The 22,112-nt window shown below is 37.1% G+C and overlaps 1 pseudogene; it reads left to right on the forward strand.

The window, feature by feature from the left end:
* The window catches only part of LOC120291978, a 28,827-nt pseudogene extending 15,005 nt beyond the window's left edge, over positions 1 to 13,822 (forward strand).
* The last annotated feature ends 8,290 nt before the right edge of the window (positions 13,823 to 22,112 follow it).

Below are 22,112 nucleotides of genomic sequence, written 5' to 3' on the forward strand. Positions count from 1 at the left end.
ATACTCCTTTATGCCATCATAGCCGTTGGCACTTACCAAAGGAATTCCACCAATCTACCCGTTGGTCGGAATCAATTAAGAAGATCATCCGAGCTATTTAAGAATCTACGATGATAGTCCATCAATCTTTCGTTCCCCATACAATCAGGATTTTAGTTTCCAAGAATAGAACATTCCAAGAATGTTTGAAGTGAGCCATCGGATCTTCTATTGTTCTTAGATAAGAATAAAAAATCCGTGGTAATTCTCCAACTAAGGAATCTTTTCGAGGATTTGGATCGAATCTGACCATATGCCCTTGGATATCCTTCGCCCTTTGATTAGAAGACATTTGTCGTTGAGAATAATCTTGAGTCTTAGTCTTGAGTCTTGAGTCTGAGTCTTGAGATTACAAAGTCTTGAGACTTTAACTATAAAATATCCAGGACTCAGACCGATAGAAATGTTTTGTCGCCTAAAATATTTGGAAAGATTTCTCCAACAAATGTCGTCACAGAAAGCTCGAAAGTCTTTTGCTTTAAACCATCTGGTGCTATTCGATCCCAGAAGAGTAAATTAACTCTTTGGGTCTTCAAACCACAGTGGTTGTTCCACATAAACTTCCCTCTTGGATGACTCCATTTAGGAAGGGCGCTTTTGACTTCCATTTGGAATAACATGAGGGAATTCTTATAACAAACGAAACGCAAGTAATAGTCGAATAGCTTAACAGCACTCTTTGGAGCGTAAGTCTCATCATAGTCTATTCCTTCTTCTTGCGTATATCCCATGGCCACGAGTCTTGCTTTGTTTAATGCGACTTTTCCTTTCTCATTCATCATTTAGAACACCCACATTTAGCTCGATAGTTTTACCTTGTGGTTTGGATGTCAATTTCCAAACATCATTAATCTTTAAGTATGTCGAGCTCTTCTTGCATAGCTTCAATCTAGCTTTCATCATATAAAGCTTCTTCTATGCTTTTTGGTTCAATTTCGAAACGAGCCACAAAGACTAGACTCTTCTCGCCTTTTGGATCTGTGCAAATTCCTTCATTCATTTCGCCGATTATAAGATCTTTGGGATGACTGGACTTATGCTTCCAGTTACTCGTTGATCTGTCTGGTTGATGATCTCTTTCTTTGTTTGGATCTACAAGAACATCTTGAAGCTGGTTTTCCAGAGTCTGAGATGCTTCTTGAGTTGTAAGCTTTGGAAGATGCGGAGCGGTTCGGACTCTTCTTGATGAGTCGACTTGATTCATCTTGCGTGAGTCTTGAAATTTGACATTCATTGACTCCTCCACGACGGCTCTTCTTGTTATAGACTCTGAAGGCTTTGCTTGATGTAGAATATCCAAGGAAGATACCTTCATCGATCTTTCTTCAAACTTACCAACTCGATCTTTTGCATTTTTCAATATAAAACATTTGCAACCGAATACATAAAAGTATGAAACAATAGGCTTCTTATCTTTGAACAATTCGTAAGGGGTTTCTCTAGAATAGGTCTTAAGAAGACTCTATTGATGATATAACATGCTGTTGAAACAGCTTCAGCCCAAAATCGTGAAGAAATCTTGCTTTCAATTAAAATAGATCTAGCCATTTCTGAAGAGATCTGTTCTTTCTTTCCACAACTCCATTTTTTGAGGAGTATATGGAGAGGAGAACACATGATTAAAGCTAGATTCATCACTAAATTTTGTAAAATCTTGATTTTCAAATTCACCTCCATGATCGTTCTTATACTTGAGATAACACATCCTTTTTCATTTGAACCTTTTAGCAAACTTTTCAAAATACGAGAAGGTTTCAGACTTACTTGCAAGGAAATATACCCAAGTAAAACGGGAGTAATCGTCCACAATTACTATGCAATATTTCTTACCTCAATACTGTGTTCGTTGGTCCGAAGAGATCCATATGCAGCAACCGTAGTACATGATTAGTAGAGACATGATTTATTGGCTTAAATGAATTTCTTACCCTTTCCCGAATACATGGAGTGCATGGATCAGTCTTTTGATAAGGTAATTTGGGTAGTCCTCGAACAATTGTTTGATGAGATTTTGGCTAATTGCTTCATGTTGACATGACCAAGCTTTATGTGCCATAAGCTTGCTTCGTCTTGAATTGAGATAAAACATTGCGATTCATTTGGTTTCACATCCGGAAGATAAATGTTTCCATGTCTACGACCCATGAAAGGCGAGTAGAGTCTTTACCGATTCCAGAACATATTCCTTCTTGAAAGAAGATCTTGAAACCATATCACACAATTGACTAATGCTGAGAAGATTGTAATTGAGTCATTCCATTAAGGAAACATTACTTATGGTGAGATTTCCAATTTTCACAGTTCCAAATCCCACAATACTCCTTTGTCAGTTTCCTCCAAATGAAACTTTTCCACCATTTACTTGAGCAATCTTTATAAAACAATTTGAGTCTCCCATTGTGTCTTGAGCATCCACCGTCAAGATACCACTTTACCTTTTTCTTGACGGTGACCTGCATTTAAAAAGAGTCTCAAGCTTTCTTTGTACCCAAACTTTCTTGGGTCCTTTGGTGTTAGTAACATAAGCGGATTAGCCCATATTCTCTTAACGAGTTTCCAAACCATAGGACACTCTTTTTCAAAGTGATCCGGACTATTGCATTTTGAACATTTTAGAGCATTTCTACCTACAGATTTTACAAAAACTTTCTTGAAGTGATTTTTGTAAACCTCTCTCGAGTCTTTTCTTAATTCTTTCTTTTACTTTAGGAAAATCAATCGGGAATTGTTTCTTCTGTCATACCTAGACCGGACTTATTGAAGTAAGGTCTTTGAGCTGAAAGAATTTTCTCAAGTTTTCGGACCTATTGAAAATTTCTTTGAGATATTTGATAAGTCTGTTTTTAAAAGAGCATTTTCTTTTAAAAGATTATCTTCATTTTCTTTAAGAGTGGAAACAATCAAGTCTAGACTTTTAACTCTTTCTACTAAAACATTTTCCTTTTGTTTTAGAGTGAGTTTTCCTTTTCAGTTCGGGAATTCTTTTGAGAGAAGTCTTAAGACTAAAACATAATTCATCAATATATTTAGAAACTTTGATAGGAATTTTAATATTACTTGCCTCAAATTCACTGTCAGTCGATCCAGTGCAGTCGGTGTGCCATCGACATAGATTGGCATATTCATTATCACTTTCTTCACACTCTGTGTCACCTGGTTTCGCTTTGAGAGCTTTTCGAAATCTTTCAGCTTTCCTTTCTTCTTCTTGAAGAGGACAGTTGGGTCCGATGTGTCCCTTTTTCTTACATTCAAAGCGGACTATGTCTTTGTTTGGTTCCTCATCATCAAGACTTGTCTGCTGTCTTTGAAAGCTTTGTTTCTTTGAGTTGAACCTTCTTCCTTTTCTATTCGCTAAATCTTCTTATCATGAGAGCAAGCTCCTCATCGTCCATATCTTCTTGAGAATCAGTATCATCGAATCATCATTTGATTTTAATGCAATGGACTTCTTACCTTTTGGATCTTCATCTTCATTGATCCGTTCCACTTCATAAGACTGAAGAGTTCCAATTAGCTCGTCGACGATAGTGGCATAATTCTTTGTGTCTCTTATCGAAGTCTTTATGTGATTCCAATCCCTGAAGAGTCCACGCAGTAGCTTGTTTACCTTCATGGGATCGAAGTTGGTTGACCTTGATTTTCAAGACCATTCACAATATCGTAAAACAACTAAACATGTCGATATAGATTCTCCGGTTTCATTCGAAGGCTTCGTATTGACCGAGAAGAATGTTGATTCTTGTTTCCTTCACTCGATCGTTCCTTTATAGGTGATATGCAATCTGTCCCAAACTTCTTTTGTGCACCACAAGATATTCTATTATATTCAGTTGGTGATAAAGCACAATATAAGGAGTAAATTGCTTTTGCATCGAGTGCTTGTCTCTTGATTATTTCTTCTGAGACATTCCGCTGGTTTCATCAGTTTCTTTTCCTTCGTAGACCGATGTAGTGGTAGGAGTAATTCCTTTTCTACAACGTCCCATCCTGAGATGATCCTTTGATCGAAGGAAAGCTTTCATCTTGTTCTTCCGGATGTTGTAATCCTTTCCATCAAAGTAGGGTGGTCTGGTATTGCTTTGCCCTTCCATCGCCCCGGTGCTAGCATACTAGCCATGGATCTTTACTACGAAGTAAAACACTTCAAATAAAGTAAGTACATAGGCTCGATACCAATTGATATTGCTAATATGAGTACCTAGGGGTGAATAGGTATATAAAGAATTTTTCTCAAGCAATTGCACAATACTAGACAGTTGGAGGAAACGATAATCAAAGTAAGACCGGAGAGAGAAAATTTAACACGCGGTTTATAGTGGTTCGGCATATAAGCCTACGTCCACTCTTCTTCACTGCACCTATTGACTGGATTCCACTATGAACAAGAGAGAGTTACAGCACGGCTTTGCCTTGATTCCACAGTGTAGATGTTCTACCACACCTCCTCAAGATTTCTCACAAATATAGACTCTCTCTTTCGTATACAAGTATTCGCTCAAAGGATTTGTCTAAACAAAAAGGAGCTTCAGACTTTAGAATTCTTCTATCACGCACACCTTGAACAACTAAGACAGTCTTCCTTATATACTCCTTTATGCCATCATACCCGTTGGCACTTACCAAAGGAATTCCTCCAATCTACCCGTTGGACGGAATCAATTAGGAAGATTGTTCAAGCTATTAAAGGAACGTGTTGATAGCCCATCAATCTGTTCGCCCATACAATCGGGATCTCGGTTTTCATAAGCGTAACCTTCCAATAATATTTAGGCAATCACCGGATCTTCAATTATCGAATCAATCTTCGATCAATCAAAGGACTCTGTTTATGTCTTCTCTAGCCATGAGATCTTCTCCGCTGATAAGGTTAAATCCTCAACGAAACATCCAGTTTTGGATAACTTTTCTTCAACGGATTAGTAATGTCAATGAGGATAGACTTTGAGTCTTGAGTCTAGGTCCCAAGGTCTTCGACTTTAAATAGCAGTGCAAGCCTTCGACTAGACGATAGAAACGATTTGTCAACTTCAAAACATTTCAAGAAGATTTCTCCAACGGTGCGAAGTTGATATTGGACAAGGGATATAATGGAGGCACAGTGATTAATGTGGTCGTGGCATCTTATTGGTTCTATATGAGTTGCACTCAAATTGTCCTTTTCTTTTGGGTATTTGTTCTCATGGTTCAATTCCTTATTTACCCTATTGAAATTTAGAAAGCTTGATCATGGATTTTCTTTCTTTTTGTTCCTCCTTTTTAGGGCATGGTGCGGACGTTCATTAGGTCTCTTGGCGAGCTTCTCCATGCATGAGTACATTTGCTCTTGGTCAAGTCTGCATATAAGATGATCAAGACCATCCACAGGAAGCCGGACATTGATTCATTTGATACCAAGGGAAAGAAACTAGACGACATTCGTGGAGATATAGAGTTGAGGGATGTTTATTTCACTTATCCAGCCAGCCCGATGAACAACTATTCAACGGGTTCTCCTTGGCATCCCAAGTGGTACAACCGCAGAGATTTAATGATCCGCAAGACGGTGAAGTACTTATCGATGGGATCAACCTTAAAAGAGTTTCAGCTTAAATGGATCAGAGCAAAATTGGGTTTGTCGCCCAGAGCTGTGTTATTTGCTTGCAGCATCAAGGACAATATTGCATATGGAAAGGAAGGCGCCACGCTTGAGGAGATCAAAGCTTTGCGTAACTTGCGCGCGGCCAAGTTCATAGACAAGTTGCCACGTGTATAAATATAATGCAACTCCATGATCTATGCATCGGCTTTCTTCTTTTCTACGGCCAAACAATAATTTCTTTCCTTACCTTCTCGATCTTCATGATTTTGTAACTTTTGACATTTATGCTCCGTTCGTTTCGCGGAAAATAACTTCCGGGAAAATATTTTCCGGAATTTCCGGTGTTCGGACGGAGGAAAATAAATGGTCAAGGAAAATGTTTTCCGGTCAAAGGAAAATTTCTCCATCAAATCGTGGAAAATGATTTCCTCTTTTGAAAAGAGGAAATCATTTTCTAGAGGAAATCATTTTCCCATCGCGCGCTCGAGCAATCTTTCATTACTCATCTGCCATTTCTGCCCTCTTCTCACGAAACCTAGGGCTTCGATCTCGTCCTCCTCCTCCTTCGACGCCGATGATTAGCAGCGATGAGGTGGCGGCTGGATCTCCCCTCACGAAGCCCCGGGTTTCGATCTCGTCCTCCTCCTTCGACACCGATGATTAGCAGCAGCGGAGCCTCCCCTCGTCTAGCGGTGCTCAATCTCCGCGACGTGCCCTGCTTCCTCTTCACTGCTGGTCAGTTCATACTCTTCCATGCGTAGTTGTCTTCAAGCGGCGTATGCACGGATTGAAGTGTCCTCATAGATCTCTCTCCTCTTGTTTGCATGTATAGAGGGTTTTGGGGAGGATTCCATCGATCCTTCGATTGAATGTGTGTTGGGGAGGAGGAGGAGGAGTAAGACGAGACCCGCGAAGATGCAGCAGCCTCCGCAAATGATCCTCGTGTTTTCCTCATTTCCCCCGACCAACATCACCACCGAGCAGATTCAAAAGGTATCTCCTCCTCTCCTTCTCCCTCTCCCTCTTCCCTCTTCCCCCAATCGAATCCTCCCCGCCGTCTATTCCTTCTAGCTTCGCTCGGTGCAATTTACCAACTACGAGTCACTAGGTTGACTGCTTTCTTCTTAGGAAATTGATGGCGGGACATTGAGCAATTGGTCTCGTGCTAATCACAGATTTTCAATCTTCTAAAGAGAGAAGTGGATGCATGAGTCCTGACTTCCTATGTCTGCCCATTTACGTGTCGTATTTGAACAATGATATTTGCATATCAGAGACATGAAGTATGCACGAAGATTGAACTGCATCATAGCAAATGGATGGCAAAGCTTGTGCGACCAAGTGTTGTACAAGGGTTTTTCAAGTAACATTGTTGGTTATGAAAAAACTCAATTTACTTAAGGTCACGGATTTATAACTATATCTCTAGACTCCAATATAGTACTATCATAACTATGATCGGGTATCTAATATGGTAAGTCGTAACGTATGAAGGTCATGGATATATGCCTATATCTAGACTAACATAATACTGTCATAATTATGATCGGGTATATATTATGGTAAGCCGTAACGTATGATTTCTAAATAGAACTTTACAATGATTAGCTAAGTAAAAACTGAAGATTTGTCGCTCTCACCATGTATATGTACATGTCCTTCATGTGGTGTCGGCCATGTGTGGTTTTCGATTCTTCATCAGCTTTGTTCTTTTTGTCATTCTTTTATATGATGATGGGTCCTATAATATTATGAATAATCAGTAAGATCGTATGTCTTCTCACTTTAACATTTCGAGAATTGGTGGATATTTCAGCAACTATACTCGTTTGCATGATTAATACATAAGTTAAATCATATTTCTTTGAAGATGATATATTTCTCACTTTAAACTTGATAACATTACAGATATCTACAAAGGGAAATTGATTAAGCTAGACATCCACATTGACACAAACAAAGTAAGGTAATACATTCTTACAATCATCCGTTGTCCCCTATTTTTCTGGTTCTTCTAGTATTGTTGTTCTTGTATTTCATATGAATTTGTGTTTCATGATTATTATGTTCCAATATAGATGGATAACAAAATTCAAGCAGTGGTAACGGGTGCAGCTGCAACGGTTATGACAGTTATCACATTAGTTATGGATGATTATGATCATTCGGAGAATCGCATACCGAGAGAGCCTCATGTGAATCGAGATTATGAGAGAGAGTTATATATGAATCGTGTGTTATATAGTGGTGATACTCATTGTGTAGATCAAATACGGATGACGCCGAATGCTTTTTAGACCTTTGTAAGATACTTGGTGCAAGTAACTTGTTGCATTCTACTGTAAATGTTTCTATTATGGAGCAAGTTATGGTATTTTGTCATATCATTGTACATAATGTGAGGTTTAGAGTCATTGGGGGAAGATTTCATAGATCAATAGACACCGTTCATAGATATTTCAAAATCGTCCTGCAAGCGGTTTTGAAATTATACAAGCATGTGGTGAAAGAACTAGGCAATTCCACTCCTCCTGAGATAAGTAACAGTCGAAGGTTTTATCCATATTTTAAGGTATGGAATTTGAAAAAACAAGTCTATAAATTGCTTGAGAAGTTTCATTAGTATTTGGTTGGTAACTATATTGATTATTTTAGGATTGTGTTGGAGCAATAGATGGAACTCATGTACGTGCATCAGTTCCTCTTGAAATTCAAGGAAGATTTCATGGTCGAAAGGATGGAACAACACAAAATATATTAGCTGCTATTACATTTGACTTGAGATTTTCTTATGTATTAGCTGGTTGGGAAGGCACATCTCATGATTCATGTATTTTGTCCGATGCGCTTTCAAGGCCGAATGGATTGAACATTCCTAGAGGTAAGAAAATTGAATTTACACACATTATGTGAATTGAGATTAGTAACTTGATAATAAACTTATTTATAACTTGTAGGAAAATATTATCTTGCTGATGCTGGTTATGGAATCCAAAATGGCATCATCTCTCCCTATCGTGGTGTTAGATGCCATTTGAAGGAGTTTAGTGATCGCCCTCCTGAAAACGAGAAGGAACTATTCAATTTGCGGCATTCATCTCTAAGAACTACTATTGAAAGAGCATTTGGAGTTCTAAAGAAGCGTTTTCGAGTATTGGGTTCAGAACCTTTTTGGTCATTTAGAACACAAGTCAATGTTGTCTTAGCTTGTTGTATCATTCACAATTTTATTATGAAAGCTGATCCCAATGACTCTATCATGGAAGAGATGAATAGACAAATGGAATCTCAAAGAGAAAATCCAAGAATCCAACTTTCTCAAAGGGAGGAAAAGGAGGAAAATAGGATATGGGCATCAAAGAGGGATAGGATTGCACATGCAATGTGGATTAGTTATCAAAATATTAGAAGAAGCCAATAGTTTTACTTTTATTTCTTTTGAGTGCTTTATTTTGAACATGTGCTTTTCATTTCTTTAATGATAATCATCTCTAAATATTTACTATGTGTCCATCTTCATCATATTTTTCTTATTCTAATGTTTAAAGTTGTTACGTAGTTATCATGATGAGTAAAAGTAAGGCAAACGATGAGAAGGTCAAGCAATTTAGATGGTCGAAACCTATGGAACGTGTTTTACTTGAAATTCTCGCTGATGAAGCTAGTAAAGGAAACAAGCCTTCAAGTACATTCAAACCCTCTTCAATTACTCGAGTTGTCAATACAATAAATGAGAAGTTTAGTGTTTGTTGTGAGCCCGACCATGTTGAGAACCATTTGAAGATAGTCAAAAGCAATTGGAAGACGATTCAAACTGTGCGTGGCAAGAGTGGATTCAGTTGGGATGACAAGTTGAAAATGGTCATAGCTGGGAAAAATGAATTTGATCAATATGTGTCGGTAATTTTTCTCATCGGTTGCTCAATACATTCTTTTAGCCAATGTTTCACATAAGTAGTTTTATGTGTCTTTATATACTTACTCAGCATATAAGGGATAATTTCCTAACCATCTCAGTCAAGATTTTTAAACTTTAATGCGTTTGCTAACATGCTGGACTAAAAAAAAGAGAGCAAATTATTAACTTGTTAGTCACCCCTGTTTCACTAAAGCCATAGGTTATTGTGTTGGTGTTGTTTCTGTTTTTGTTACAAGTGTAATGCATAATTTAATATTAACTATCATACTACCAATTTATATGTCTGGAAATTTTCTCAATGTCTTTTGCTGCTGCGATTTTGATTTGATTGTTGGGTATATGTGGAATGCGACTAGGGTTGGTAAAGTTTGCTTCTTTTCTCTTTATCTTCTGCTATTTAAGTGGTGAGAGACTAAGAAGGCACCATGTCTTCTGCAATTTAGGTGTTCACAAATGAGTTGCTAATTCTAACATTGATAGGCGTTTCGAAACCTCGTGCTTTAGATCTTATTGATCTTGCATCTCTTGCAAAGATGGATTGACAATGCAATTTCTATTTAGGCGTAATTGTGAAGGGAAAATGACTAAAAGAACAAACAAATGAAGGGCTTCAAACATGTTTTTGTCATAGCTTGAAGCCTAAGTGTTATCTGCTTCTTTTTCATATCTAACCGTGGAACTAATAATTGAATGAATATTGTGCATTTACAGGTCCATCCTTCTCATGTAAAGTATTTGAATAAAATGATTGACATGTATGATGAGATGGTTGTGGTGGTTGGGAGATATATAGCCACCGAAAGCTTTGCTAAGCAATTCGGGGACATCGATGCAACGGAAGTTGACTCCTCACCTATCGACTTAGGTGATGACTTCGATGACTTCGATGAGTTGATGAAGGGCTCGAAAACATGTTCCTCTACTGTGCATTTAGAAAAGAGGTCTCACAAAAGGCGAAAAGGTTCCAACAATGATGACAAGTATGTCGCACTTTCAACACAACTTGGAGAGATGGCCTCAGCAATTAAGTCATTGGCTCATACGGATGTGGATCACTCTCAAGTCTATTACTCTCAACTCTACAATGAGGTGATGAAAGTGGATGGATATGATGAAATTACCCTTGAATCAGTTTTTGACCATCTAATTGAAAATGAAAAATTGGAAAAGCATTCATGGTGAAGAGTGCGACTCTTCGCAAAGTATGGGTTGATAAATTTCTAAACAAAGGAGATCATCATTAGTGATATACTTGTCTCTGGGTGTATGGTTGGTGATGGTGATTGTGATGGTGATCAAGAACTCTTCCTTGATGCTCTGTTGACTGCATCAACAAGCATTTCTAGCTAGACAACCTACTGCAAAAATAGATGAAGAGATAGGTGTGTAGACATATTATGGCTGCCAAAATTCCATTGATGTGTAATTTTTTGCAAAGTGCTCAGTAGAAGTCTCAAGGTAACGAGGTAACACAAGATTTTTGATAGCTTGATCTGATGAGTTTGCTGGTCAAAAGAGTATGAACTGAATGAGTTGCTTAAACCAGACTACGCCTTTATGAAATCCATAGGTCAACCAGGTAGTTATTACTGTCTTTTGGATTCAGACATTTAACACCTGTAGTCAAATAGCAGTGTTTTGTAATTGACCCTCTGCTTGCCTAATTTATCTATGATGCTCTTCTGGATTCATATGGAGAATTCGCCACTATTTACTTGCTAATATTCCACTGATGATTACCAGGATGGGTTCCACAAATATTGTGGAAGATTTTGGAACTACTTTAGCATGGGTAAGAAACAGAATTAGCTAAAAAAGCTATAGTTCTTCAATAGCTGAAACAAAAATGGTAGCACTCATCGAGGCCTTGAGTGAGATTGACTGCTTATTTGATGGAATAAGTAAAAGATGAATGTAGCTACTCATCTCTTAAGCAATTAATTGTTCTGATCAGGAATGGATGCATGGGTATCATATGCATTTCACTCAGACAGGAAGTTACACCTGGAAAAGTTTAAGAACCATTTAGTTAACCAAGTACTCTTCTCATTTAATACTAGATATTGGTTGACTGAATGCTGCAAAGCAAGAGTTAATTCACAAGTGTTTATTTGCCAAAAAACTTTATTTTAAAATGGCAATAGATGCGAAACATGAATCCAAGTTCGGTTGTTTGGCTTCCCAGAATAATTTTGCCAAGTGGGTTCATTCTGAGTTGAACACCAATGGCTTGAGGCATTGATTTTTAGCTCATATCTTCGATCGATCAAGAAAACACCCAGAGGGAAAAAGGAAGCAACTTCACAACAGAGACCATGTTAAACTATTCCAAGCATAATGGTTAGAAAATATTTTTTACCGAACACCGGAAAACATTTTCAGAAACATTTTCAAGTTTAGTAGCGGAAAATATTGTCGTTTTATAGGGAAAATGACTGGAAAATATTTTCCGGGTGGCCCAGTATCCGTGAAACGAACTTTTTGACATTTAGGGCTTGGACACTATGGTTGGTGAACATGGGACTCAGCTGTCTAATGGGCAGAAGCAAGAGTAGCCATAGCAAAAGCGACTCTTAAAGATCCTCGTATGTTGCTCCCGGACGAAGCCACAAGTGCACTCGACGCGGAATCTGGGAGGATGAAAATCCAAGATGCTTTGGACAGGATTATGGGCAACCCGGACAACTGTCATTGTTCCCCACTGTTTGAGCACAGTTAGGAATGCCGATATGATTGCTGTTCATCACGGAAAAATGGTGGAGAAAGGTAGGCTGCAATCTAACATAAAGAACAATGAAACTGCGAATTGAACGAAGGATTTATGATTTCCTTAGCATGTACAAGTATATCATTGACAATGAATTGCTTTCTAGAACTGTCTAGGTTCACATTCCGAACTGCTCAAAATCCGGACGGCACATATTCTCAGCTAATACGCTTGCAGGAAGTGAAATAGAATCGAACAAGCACCAGATGACCAAAACAAGTCAGAGATTACTGAATATAACAGACAGTCCAGTCGAAGGATGTCGTACAAAGGATCCATTAGTCAGGGATCATCTAGGGAATAGCAGCCACCATTCATTCTCAGTCCCCTTGGTCTTCCTACTGGACTCAATGTCATAATGATAATGTGGCTGGACCACAATCCCCTGCTCCTCGGAGCACAGAAAAACCACAAAAGGTCTCCCTACATCGCTTGCTCATCTCAATAAACCAGAAGCGCCTGTCTTGCTAGTGGAACTGTTGCTGCAGTTGTGTGGCGTGATAGTTCCGATTTTCGGCATACTTATATCCAGTGTTATCAAGACATTCTAAGAATTACCCACATGAACTTAGAGCAACTGAAGCCCCACGCCATGAAGGGAAAGTGATTCTAAGTTTTGGGCACTGATGCTCTGGTCCTTGGCATCACATCATTTGTGGCACTTCCATCTCGTACATACTTATTCTCCGTGGCTGGTTTGTAAGTTAATCTGAGAATCAGACTAATGTGTTTCAAAAAGGTGGTCGATATGGAGGTTGGCTGGTTTGATGAACCTGACCACTCAAGTGGTGCAACTGGGGCAAGGCTCTCAGTCGCAGGGTCAGTGAACCTAGTTGGAGATGCGTTGGCTCAGATTGTTCAGAACATTGCATCGGCAGTAGCTGGTTTTGGTCATTGCTTTTGCTGCAAGTTGGCAACTGGTGCTGATCATCCTCGCCTTAATCCCTCTAATCGGTGTCAATGGATATGTACAAGTGAAGTTCATGAAAGGATTCAGGGCAGATGCAAAGTTAAGCATTATTCATTTTTTTTATTTTCCTGTCACTAAATAAAATTGGTTGGGAGGTCTCAATCAATCTCAGTTCAAAATTTTGAGTCCTAGGTTCAAAGAGTTGAAAATGGAAGCCATCTTCAATTTTCTAATTCACATTGCTTGTATTTTCAATGGCATAAAAAAGGTTCCACCATGGTTTCATTTATCTATCTTTTAAATAATTTCATTTATTCATGGCCGTATTAATCTATATGTTTGCAGATGATGTACGAGGAAGAAGCAAGTGGCTACTGATGTAGTCGGAAGTACAAGGACTGTTGCTTCTTTCTGTGCTGAAGAGAGGATGATGCAGCTTTAGAAGAAGAAATGGGAAGGCCCCATGAGGACGGGGGATTTGGACCAGGACTGATTAGCGGAATTGGGTTCGGCATGTCCTTCTTCCTGCTGTTCTGTGTGTATGCAACAAGTTTCTACGCTGGAGCTCGACTCGTTCAGGATGGCTTCAGGGTAATGAGTAATGACTAGCGGAATTGGGTTCGGCATGTCCTTCTTCCTGCTGTAATGACTCCACGACTGGGCCTGCAGAATAGCCTAAGATAGGAGGAACGCTCAAGGCTCCGGGTGACCATAAAAATATGTGTTATGTCTAATTGGAGGTTTCCAATGATCAACTTGGCGATACTGATGAAGTAACCCGAAACAAATATCAATCATTACCTTCAACAAAGAATTACATTTAACGCGAACATCTTTTTGCTCTCTATCTTTTACACGACAGTTGACGGTGACCGGTTCTAATAACCCAATCCTGGCCTCAAGTAACCAAAGTACGACAGTAATCTGACTGCACAAGTAATGAGGAAATATAAATCAAGCTTAAGATTTGCTGATTAAGCGGGTTTGAGTCTTCAGATAAAAAAGGAGAACATTTAACAGAATCGTTGGTAGGCATTGAAGTGCAACATTGATGCGTACATCTACTACCCAAAAAAGAAAGAACAAACAAACATAATTTCTATTTCTCTGGAAAGGAAAATTGGCTGTAGGCCAGAACTCTAGCCTGCCAAATTTGGTGAGAATTTCCGATCATGCAAAGGCAAAGGCCCAGTTCTCGAGTCTCGTCGTGTGAATGGGACCGGTTTCTGATTGAGGATTGATTGTGATTTGAGCATTGATTTAAACCTAGAACCCACATTAATTTGAAAGAAAGTGACTGATCTCTAACTAAGAGCGAGAATGACACAGTTTGATCCGATTACGAGACATTTTCCCTGCCCTATATTGGCAATGGTCCTTGTTCAACCTCCTAGAATTTCAGTAAAAAGACAAAAATAAATAAAAAAAAAATGGTTCGACCTCCTAAAATTACAACTATAATATGTGCCAAAAGGTCCCACGAAAGGCCATTTCATCGGAGATTTGGAAATGAGGATAAACATAATGACAGTGAGGTAGGTCAATGATGATGATGATAATTAAAATAATAATAAAATAATAGGTTTATTCATGTTCATAGGGTCAAGAGGCCTGAATAGACGGAGATAATTGTTGTTATTTTATAATTGATGAGAATAAACTAGAATATTCCCTAGTGGGCGTTCTTCCCACATGAAAAGAGTTAGAATTCAAATTTCACATTCTTAAAAAATGTTGGAGTGAAGACGATTTAATTTTAAATATAGGTTTCGATTCTTACGTTTTATACACAGATAAAAGTCCGAGACTTAAATTTAGAAAAAAAAAATAGAGTATGACCGATAAAGTTAGATTTATCGTCATTGGAATAAAGTAGATAAGATAGGATATGAAAAAGTAAATAAGACCGTTTGATTATCGCACAATCAAGTGTGAAATTCGAGATTTTATCATGTATCGAGCCGTATATATTGGTTTAAATAAACAACAAAAATTACAAAATAGAAATAGTAAAATTTCTCACGAAACTTTTGCAAACTCTATTTTTATTCCTTTTGTTTTATTTTCCTCTCTTTAATTTCTTTTATTTTTCTTCCTCTTCCATCATTCTCTAATAATATTTTATTAAATAATAAACTATATAAGGATACCTAAAATACTAAAATAATTGAAACATATAATAAATATAAATATATATTTATATTTATATATTGAATTTTATTAAATAAAATATAATTTATTTGAATTTACAAATAAAAAATAAAGATTAAATTAAAATAACTAAATTGTTATTTTTATTTTGAAATTTCTTATATTATAATTGAAATATTATTTATATTGAAATATAATTTTCATTTTGTTAATTTAAGAATATTTTCATTTGAGAAAAATCCTATACACCTTTTTTCCCCATATCTTCCATATGATAATTTTATCCGATTTATATCTCATTTATATCCTAATTTTATTCTATCTAAGTAAGTACCAAACGCAGATTAAGATAAATTTTATCATATTCTGAATTTTATCTCGGTGTCAAATGCATCCTAATTGATTACGATGAGTTATTAATTTTTTTTTTTAAAGGAATTTAAGTATTATAGATTTCGATGAGTCTTGACAAAATTCTCACGATAAAGTACACTTCAAGTAAGCACATGTTATCACTATAAAATTATGTTTTAAAGTGACTGAAATGAATAGAAAATTAACTAAAAGAAAGTTACCTATGATTTTTTTTTTTTTAAAAGGCTATGAAAGAGAACATGTGCCTAAGGTACTTTTTTTCACCATGAAAGATGTGATAGATTAATATGAGATTTGGCATTTAAAAACCTAGCTCCTTTCCGTAATGATAACTAAAACCTCGTATTAATTTTCATCGTAGGTGCTAATTCTCTAAGAAATATTAGATAAATGCGTATATGTTTGTACTGAAAAAATTAACTGAAATACATGGATTTGAAAAATGATTTAAAGAAATCACATCTAACTTTCTATAAATAGAGAGGAGCAAATGGAGTTGAGAAAATAAATAATTTACTCGAAAAAAGATTTCGCGCCAATTAGCTTGATATATTTTCACATCAACGATGACACGCAGATGACAATTCCAACAAAAGTAAGCTATCATTTATACTCAAGTTTCTAATTTATTCTGTACTTCACGCACTTTAAAATATTTCCATGGTCTTCTATTATAATTCAATAAATACTACAATTTTATGTGTCGTGTTATTTTAATTGAAAATAAGTCAACATGCTAGAGTTCAGATCCATTTGTTAATAGAACTCCATCTTAGCTCTAACAGAGAATTTAATCGATGTGAATACTTGTCTAATTGTAAAATTTCTGTAGGTTATTTCTTTGCAAAAATTCACATTGATAAGAACATTTTAGAATTATATAACAAATACAATGTTAGACTCGCAATGCTCCGCCATCTTACTAATATTGTGCATAAAATTATTCGACTTCTATTTAGCCATATCTTCCTGGCATCCTACCGCCAATAATGGCAAAAATAGCTACATAATGTAAGCCTTGGAGCCCAATGCAGCTCATTTGGGTTATGTTGAAATTGTCGATTTATGGCGAGTCTAATTAATGGTAACCATTCTACGTGAATGACTAGCATTGACATTAATGATTTTACAATTTTTTTTTTTCTTTTTTCCTTGTATTTCCTTCTTCTTTTTATATTCTACTGTTCTTTTTTTTTTTCTCCATTGGTTGTCGGTCATAGGCGAGTTACCTTCATCAGATCTGGGTGAGGGTGATTGACAAGCAGCCCTCGCTTGTGGTTATCAACTTGTGCCGAGTCTAGTGACTAGTGAAGGAAGAAGATGAGGAGTAGAATTGGAAAAAAAAATAAAAAAAATAAAGAAAGTATAGAAATTACAAAAATCATCAACCTTAGCATTGATTGTATCAAATGGAACGGCTAACACTAATTGAACCATTATTACATCAACAATTTACAATATAAATTAGTTGGACGGCTTGCACTAGAAAATAGTCAATAAGTGCCGTATAATGATTTAAGATGTTTGTAATAATTTGCCCAATCAAAAGTGTAGAGTGATAATACTTTTCATGAGATAATCAACTGATATAATTTCTTTAGTGAAGTTGCCCATCTTGCTCGACAAGATTTAGTGGTCAGTCGCAAAAAGAACTTTTCAGCAATTGAGTAACACGAATTAAAATAAAATATAATAAAAGGCCTAAAACACTCATTATTACTTGCTCGCGTATGTTTGGCAATAACTATAGATTTGCCACGATAGTTATTATCATTGAATGGAAGTCAATGTTTCAATTCGAGTACGGGAATAGAAATCCCCAAGTTGCTAAAGTAATCGTGAGAGATTAAACAAGTTGTTGTGTAAAGTCAGGAAAGAGCCGGCAGCTCACTCATTTACATGTCAACGTCCTTCGTCATGGCACTGCAATTGGTGGTGCGCAGGGACATGATGTTTGCATTTGTTGGGAGGTTTAGGCTGATATATTTTAATGATCTTATCTGGTTCTCAAAGTCTAAAGGAACTTGCAAAAGCAAATAGGGATGAAAATAACATTGGAAAATTTACAATCACAGCTTCCAATATCCATGATATTAAACCCGTGCTTTTTATGAGGCGCTTTTTTAGATATATGTAGTATAATTTGTGAGAATACATTGTTCAGGCTAACGATGTACGCTTATGTCGAACTTATAGGTAAATCTCATAGAGATTGTTTATAATTTTTTTTTTTAAAGTATATATATACACGAGTCTAGACAGGCTTTTCGTATGAATGGTCGCAAGATGCCCGCGGGCGAGAGATCAATTTCGCTTATTGAACTCCATATGCCAGTTGTATCAGCGAGTCGAAAACCTTAGGTATGTCTTGGGTCTCAGCAACAGTATCATTCGAACCTAATTAGAGCAAACACTAGTAGGTGGAAACAGGGTGCGTCCAACTGCTTTTGATCAAATACAGTACGCAACTGCACGATTCGACAAGTCGTAATTAATGGAAATAAATGTCAAGGAATGGGCCACGCGGCCAATCGCTAGAGCGGTCCTTTCGAATGCGGTTCTTTTTAAAAAGGCAGTGCTTGGCAGGCGATCGAAAATCCTGTAGTCTTCTTGTACTTGAGTGGCAAACGGATATTTCTCTTTTTTGCTACCCCACCAAAATTCTAGAATATCAATGGCGTTTTCAATATTAGGAAAAGGATTCGTGGTTGCGCAAATTTTAGTTGTTTCGGATCTTTGGGAAAGCATTAGGAATTCGTGAGTCGCGAGATTTACATTAGATAAAATGTCATTGGTGAAAGTAATTTAAGATAGGCTTTTCGACAACTATATATTAAAAACCGCATGCGTTTTAAATTTTCCTGCTTAAGAAAGAAATCCATGAAGCATTCATTAACAATTCGTTTGTTGAAGTAGCGATTAATTGTGAATTGACATGCCATGGCACAGCCAAATATTATTAACGAGCGCTGTCTTGAAGGATCACCCGAATGAGGGGGATATTAGATATTGTTGCAAGCTCTCCTATTTCTTGGTGCATTTGAGAACACTTTTCCAAAGCCCCTTAGGTAAAAGCCAATACCGTTTGACAAATTTTCTAGAGAGCTTGCATTTCTCAAATGTTGGAGGTTTATTCGTTAAACAAATATAGTGTTTTCTTTGTCCCCCATAGGAAAAGTGGGAGGGTGAAAGGCTAATTTAAAAGTGCGAGTTTTTTTATGTACTTAAAGAATGATTGGGTGGGTTGGACCCACCATACCCACTATACTGGTGCGCTTAATTATTTGGGACGCACTTAGCACTTGCAGCCCGGTTTAATTAATACTAATCCATTTGTTATTTATTCTAATTTTTATTTATTTGTTATTAATTTTTAGTAAATTCAAAAGGTTGTCTCTTATTTTGAGAATTTCTGAAATAAAATATATAAAATAAAATTCGAAATTTAAAAAAAAATTAATTATTCGAATTTTGTTTGTGTCTTTTCAAGACAACCTTTAGAAAATTATTTATTCGGTTTTAACTTTCTAGAAGTATTGCAATTGTTCGTTTTTTCGACTTCTTCGAAGAGTCGTATTTGTTTATCGAACAATTTAAAGATGTGTTTATTTTAATTTTCACGAAGAGTTGCAAGACCGTATTTATATATATATTTATCATTTTTCGGAAATAAATGTGTGGTCATTTTAGTCTTCTTCTCTGAAAACAGCAGCCAATTTTTCGATTGTGTTTTTAGAAGACCCTGAAATACTTGAATTGCTATCTGAGTATTCTCATCCGAGACTGTTGTATCTTGGAGGATTTTGCCGGTGACCATTAGCAACGTAGTGGGGCAAATAAATCATTAAAGAAAGTGATATCACGCCTCAAAGTCTGAGTTGTTTTACTTAATCCGATTTCATTGTATTACCCAATTTGAAGCCATATTTTACAACACCAAAGGCCTCTTGGCTTGAGGTAGATGTGTTTTAAGTTTCGAGCATTTTTAGAATGTAAGTACATTTTTTTCCATCTTTACTCTCACTCCAATTGTCATAATTCCGAATAATGTCTTCACCCCAAACAATCACCGGCAAAAGTTTAGGAGGCCAATGAGATCAAATCTAGTTGCCGGCAAGTCGGTCTGGGCGCTCGTTAGTACTCGCATCTAAGATCGGGAGGTCGCTCGACCCAGCTTCTAGCAAGGCTAGCTAGCGGTTGAGTTTCGTCCTAAAAGGTTTGAGATTTAAAAAAAACAAAAAAATTAGCAAAAGTTTTTATAGAGCGTAATTTCTCTCGAACAACAATTAAGTCAAAATCGTTTCTCAATATATTTTAGAATTACACTTTACAAAATACTATTTATATTTTTAGAAAACTTCTCCTTTAAATTTTCCCAAGAACATTTTTCTCCAATCGGAAACAAATGCACCCTTCCACATAAAACATTTTGGATTTGCGGTGAATCAACGTACAAACTGATCGAGTTCAATAAGCTATAGGTAGGTAAGGGACCATCTTTTTTTTTTTTGGGTGGGTGGGTGGGTAGGGGGCTTCTGCGATGGTATTTTTTCCTTTTCTTTTCAATTTCAAAGTATATCGATCGAGTTCCGAGTAATGCTGTGGTGATGAGAATCTTTACAAATTCTATCTTGCGGGACGAGACGTGGGGTTTCTTATTGCAGCGCAGCTGGAGCAAGTTGATGGTGACAAGAAGAAGAACGCGAAAAAGTCAACGATTTGTATGCCGAATTGAGGCAATTATTGATCAGAGGTTACGCCTCTAATTAAGTTGAGCTGAGTTGTGTCATTCGAGGAAAAGGAAGCTTCCGCCTTTGGTGCCTATCTGGCGGAAATCAATCAGATACGCCGAGTTGTTGCCGTGCTGTCCACGCTTGGGCGTCGTAGAGCGGCATTTCGTCGTGAGTTTCGTTTGATCGTGTTGTCCACTATATAATTTATAAACATTTGGGCAAAGGTATGATTTTAGATCAATTTCTCTTATGATTGACGTTTTTTCACTCTATTCTTCTTCTTTTTATGTTGAGAAAGCAAACTAAATAATAAATGAGTACTTAAGTGTAGAGGTGATTGGGAATTGAGTGGCCCTCTAAGAGTTCAATTCCGATTGGCTCAAAAGCTAAAAATGGGCAGGTCATGATCGACCAACTCCTTGTGGGTCTGATCCTTGTACCTCTATTTTCAACCATCAATTATATGAGTCTCACATGGAGCTCATATCATTTGACAGGTTATCATTCGCTTAATTCTTGTGTATCCGATGCATGTAACTATTTTCCCACCATGTGCGCATGCTGTACATCAAAATCATTCAAGAGGGTGATGCAACTTTAACTTTTCCCACCACTATTTCAGCCTGTCGGTCCTTCTCGATCAAATTCCTCAATGCTGACTGCCCCCAACTCTCTTCGTCCGCATTATATGTGCTTGCTTCCCTTCTTTCCACGTTGAATATACTATTAAAAAATGAAATATTCCCACCTAACCTTGCTTAAATAATAAGGAATTTGGAGAAAATCCTCCATCGCACTCCACTTATGTCAAATGTTTGTACTAAGCTACCCAATGTTGGTGGCTGCAGGCAACACACCGTCATCTTGCAATAAATGTGCATGAAAATAGAACTTCTGACCTGATTAGATTTATCAATATTCAACTACCACTCCCTAGAGTACTGATAGAGATAATTTTTCCTTGCAGTTGCTTCTCCTGTCAATGCATTGTAAGTGGTCTTTTTAAAATGTTGCAATTCCCTAATTTTCAAAGTGCTTTTAATGACCGATCAAAGTGATTTACTTTGTACTGATGCACTTGTTGTATTTGCTCAGACTATTACCTAGTAATGTTATCCTGCTTATTTGTCAAAAGAGAAAAAGAAAAGTGCTTTTAATGACCGACCAAAAACAAAAGTGCTTTTAATGAACGTCATTTTCATCTTCGATTAACTTAACCGGTGCCCTGGAAGCACCCTGGTAACGAATACTCCGTTTGGTTATTAGAATCACATTCCCCTTTAGATACTCGTCCATATGCGAGGATAAGAAGAGAGGACAAGTGCGAATTTACTTGTCATGTCACGGGGCTCACGAGTGATATGTGAAAGCACGGCCGAGGTCAAAAAGTTCACAGCACATGCGTTAACGAGACAACCATGGACCCTAGTTCAAGAAAAGATTTCCCGTAGAGTACTGTACTGCTGCCCTCAAGCCAAGAAAACAAGAGAACCACTTTCCGATAAAAGCGAGATCTTGCGTTATCATGAGCAGGGCGATCTTCTCAAATCCTGATTTTTATCGGGAAATATAATAGAGAAGAATTAAGTTTGACAGACAAGAAAAGAAAGCAACACGTTGGAATTTAAATCCGAAAGCAT

The sequence above is a fragment of the Eucalyptus grandis genome, chromosome 3 (genome assembly GCF_016545825.1).
Source record: "Eucalyptus grandis isolate ANBG69807.140 chromosome 3, ASM1654582v1, whole genome shotgun sequence".
Taxonomy (NCBI): Eukaryota; Viridiplantae; Streptophyta; class Magnoliopsida; order Myrtales; family Myrtaceae; genus Eucalyptus; species Eucalyptus grandis.